The following is a 4,572-nucleotide window of genomic DNA, read 5'->3' on the forward strand; positions in this document are numbered from 1 at the left end:
GAATGACTGTTGTGGCAGGAATGAGTCAAGACAAGTTTAATGAGACCTTGAGAGTAGTGCTGAATCACAATGTGAATATACGGGATTCCGACAAAAACTAGTTTTCTTCATGAAAGGTTGAAATTTTTCTGGCATGCTCCTTATAAAAATTTGACATTAGTATCCGCGCTACATTCTTACGCCTGTTCGTGTTGTTTGCGCAACTTCAATATTTACAGAGGTAAGTCAAATAGCCCGAGAGCACTTGAGAAGTTTTTTCGAGTCGTCTAGATAAAACGCAAGGAGGCGCTGCGTGTCTAGCCGACTTGTATGTCTAAGGTACAGTGGTCTAATGTCTCTATATAGGGAAGGTAGCGACACACTCCTTTTTCTGACGCTTTCTTCTTCGAACCACCTCACTCGTCTTTACTAATTACGAGTGCTCTTAAAAGGGACAAAACTTGTAAACAGAAATTAAAAACACGAAACAACATAGCAAAGTCAACAGATAAGGCTGCGAATAAACCAAAAATTCGTCCAAGAAACTCTTGCGAATAACAAAGTCCATAGAGCAATGGCAAGAGTTTTTAACGATGTTTTTCGTTTTTATTTACAAAAAATGCGCCAAAAGTGAGCGATAGACAGAGAATAAGGCCCTTGCTTGCGTGTCTCGTATGTTCTTCTGTGTCTCCCGGTTACTGCTGACATCTTTTCGTAAAAAAAATTGCCTAAACAATTTGTCCAACAGAACAGAGCGATAGATGACGATTCGATAGATGACGAGACAAGATCGTACTCACAACAGTGGAGGTCGTTGACAATGTAGCCCACGCTACAGCCAGTCTTGTTTGTGTATTCATCATATACTGCAAGATTAACGGGGAAGGAATCGCGTTATTATACATCATGCGTCGCTATAGAGAGTGCAGAGGTAAGTCAGAGCATATGATATGGGTAGCAGTTAGGCAATCAGTGCCTTTACACCTTACATTTATGTCATGAGCTGAGAGGGGAACTGTGTGCTTTTCAGCAGCGCCAAATTAGTTCCAGCGGCAGGGTGTTGAAATGGACACCCTACTTGGGACTTCGCTTGCCAAAAGAAAAAAACTCCCTAACTCTAGTGTAATCGCCTTGCTCAGTTTCATTGGGACAAAGCATTGGAGGATAAGTTGTTTGGTAACTCAGGCGAAAGCGAAAAATCATTTTGGTTCACCGGATGAAAAATGCATTTAGTTGCTAATTTCCTCACTTGAACTTTACACCCACTTGTACATCTCGGTAGCGGGTACACATTTTCTATAGAACATAAAAACAACACATAGGCAAGTATAAAACATGGCGACGAAGCTATAGATGTCGAATCAACAGTGAAGATTTATACTCTATTACCTCACAACTTATGCGTTCATCTTGTTTAATCATTTTCACTTTTACCGTTTCTTAGCCCACCTGCATTTTGTTTACCTAATAATTATGCCATAGCACGAAATATAGCAGCTGGGTACCTGAACTGATTACAAAGAGATAGTGCGTTACTGAGAGCGGAGAAGCTATGTTTGGCAGTCATCGGTTTGCGCAAGTAATAATGGAATGTAATTATGAAATGTAATGGAAGTGATGGAAATAATGGTTCAATTGGTGACGCCAGAGCGCAGCATCAATTAGTGCTTTTATACCTTGGATCTCATGGAGGACTTTGATAAAAACTTCGCGTCGTGGTAGCCGGACGTATCCCAAGCACTGGTAGTAGCCGCTCAGCTCGGCGGTGACTTTGGGAAAGCGTAGCCGGCCCGTGCTGCGCAAGGAAAGCAGCCCCCAGAGAACGAGGAGAACTACGCCTTTGAAAATGTCGATTCTGAAATGACGTGTGCCATATCACTACACATCCGCCTATTTATTTACATCACTATCTATAGTGACGGCTCGTTATGCAGAAGTACAGGTTATTGAAACGAAGACAGTGCTCATTGCGAATGAGGCTAATGCGACATAAAAGAAAATACAACTGACCGATTTTACACATACTACGGCACCACTGACCGCTGAGGAAGGACAACCGTTCGATCATCGGCATTGAACGAGAAAAAAATTGCCGCCACCGTCTGGAAAACGTTGAAGTAACGAGCGTTAGCTGTTTGGTTTACCAGAATTGATATGAATGAGATTAAAGTGAGACACACCAATGGAAATACGAATTTGTGCGTTTATTTTCCCATATGATAAACACACAAACATTTCACTTGTACATAATGCAACCAACTATTACACACATCACTGCTTACCATCTTCTTCACTAACACCTTTATCAAATTCTTTACTTGATTGGTTACACGAACTGTCTTCTTCCATAACACTTTCATCATTATTCATGGATTCACATATATCAGTGACGTAACCAATCAATAACCAAATCGATATACAAATGACTTCACCAATCAATCACCAATTGAGTTGCTACATCGATTTACTATGGGGGCCGCCATCTTGAATTCCTCGGACTTCGAAAATTTCACGTTCCTACATTCTAACTGCATCTGTTCCTGTCGAGTACTTTCGGCTTCCGTCACAATCCGCTACAGCCTCGTAATTCTTGGAGCGGGCCAGTTGTTTCCATACGTGAGAGCTTCTTTTCATCATTCTGTGAGTGAATTACAGCTAGGCATCCACGAAAGACCAAATAAATCTAAGCAAACACAATGCGTTGCCTAAGGTATTGTAGATCAGTTATTTACATCCACAAAATCTAGAGGAACCGCACGTCTGCCTCACCGCCAGAATTTGATTTCCTGCAAAAAGAAAGTCAATTGGAAAGAAAAACCGCATCTTAATATATCCGCAATGCCATGCCCGTCGTAACTCCTTTCTCACGCTCGCAAGAGCACTCACGCTCGCAAGAGCACTATTTCAAGCAGTGTGTTCAAATTAAGTAAGGCAAAGGTGGAAATACAAGCGGGGAGGGCGGGGGCTGTTCTTGAGAAGAACATTAGATTTGATTTGTGAGGGTTTAACGTCCCAAAGCGAGAAAAAAACATTACAGCTCTCTCATATTTTTTCGTTTCTTCTACGAGTTGACCATGCACCCTGCTGCATCACAGATGATGTGCACTGATCTCACCCAAACGAGAACGCACCATGCCTACCTGGATGACAGCAGCCCCTGGCTAAGCCTTGCCATTCCGCCGGCCTGGTCAGTCCAGCGAGTTTGCATCACCGGCAGCTTTCCGTTGGCCGCGCAAGCCAGAACCAGGGAGTCACGAAGCCTGGCGTGGTGCACTTGCAGTCGCTTGGCGACCAACACGACGCTGCTGCAGCCGTTGAGAGCGTAGAACATCAGCAGCGGCAGCAAGAGGCCGGGCACCGAGCACATACCTTCTGGTTCTTCTTCTTCCTTTAGGGTACAGCTGGACGAGAGAAAGAGAGAACCCTTTTCTTCAGCCAAAAGAACAATTTGCAGCAGCTGGTTGGTCGGAGCCCCTAGTTCAGGGCTCCGCTGGCGGCAGCTGACTTGACTACTGGCAGAGTGATCCAGGCTTGCTGGTCTAGATTGTAACTGGTCAAGACCGCCTCCCACTGCTCGTGTGTCGGGTGTGGCACTCTTAACAGTTGTTCTTGTTTGATCTGGCACTCCGAAGAGGTTTGACAGAGCGTGGCGCACGACTTGCTCTGCACCAAGGACAGCAACCTAATAACGACTTCAGCATATTAAAATCCGGCCCAAAAATTAGAGAACCGTAGGGGGATATGTAAAAAAAGGATATAAAGAGACTTGATTATTATTACCTGTGGCAATGCGGCAGCGTACGAACATCGCTGTGAGTTGCCATGCACGACCACTCATAACATTGTTTTTGTTGTTTGCCTCACAAAATGGCACATACCCACAAGGGTAATTGGCCGTAACCAGGCGGTGACTACGTGTATCGCAAATTGCACGCGGCGAACATGGGATGATGATATAAAAAAATTTCGGCATTGTTCTTCCCGTGGCATCCTCCCTCCGGTTCTTTTCTCCTCTCCCCTAGAATTTTTACCACCCGTGGCAGGTGGAACCTCAGTGTACCACCCATGTCACCTGCCAGTTGGCAGGTAGCAGTGTGGCACCGTAGAAAGCGAAGTTCAAAAGTCCGACATTAACGCTGTGCAATGAACGCGGCTGTCCGACTCTAGACGTCGATGTGGCTGTATTGTCTGCTTCGGGTGATAAAGCTTGATATGAGGCTGGGCGCAGAACAAGCCCGATGCGTTTATAGCGTACTATAATGACGCTCGCACACGGGTGAGAGCATTGACCTTCTGTCCTAGAGAAGCGCAATGCATGTGCATTGTCAGTGGCTTCCGTAGTACACGCTGCGGTGGCTTAGTGGTTAGTGCGCTCGGGTACTGAGCCGGAGTACTCGGGTTCAAACCCGACCATGGCGGCCGCATTTAGATGGAGGTCAAACACACAAGGCTGTCGTGTGCTGTGCGATGTCAGTGCACGTTGTCGTTGTCCTCTGTTGGAGTGGCACGTGTCCACAATGGGGGATTGGCCAGGGTGCTTTGCACATTCAAACAGCTGTGAAACATTGAGGTTCAATTTTGTGTAAAAGATAA

The sequence above is a fragment of the Amblyomma americanum genome, chromosome 1, assembly GCF_052857255.1.
Source record: "Amblyomma americanum isolate KBUSLIRL-KWMA chromosome 1, ASM5285725v1, whole genome shotgun sequence".
NCBI classification, from domain to species: domain Eukaryota; kingdom Metazoa; phylum Arthropoda; class Arachnida; order Ixodida; family Ixodidae; genus Amblyomma; species Amblyomma americanum.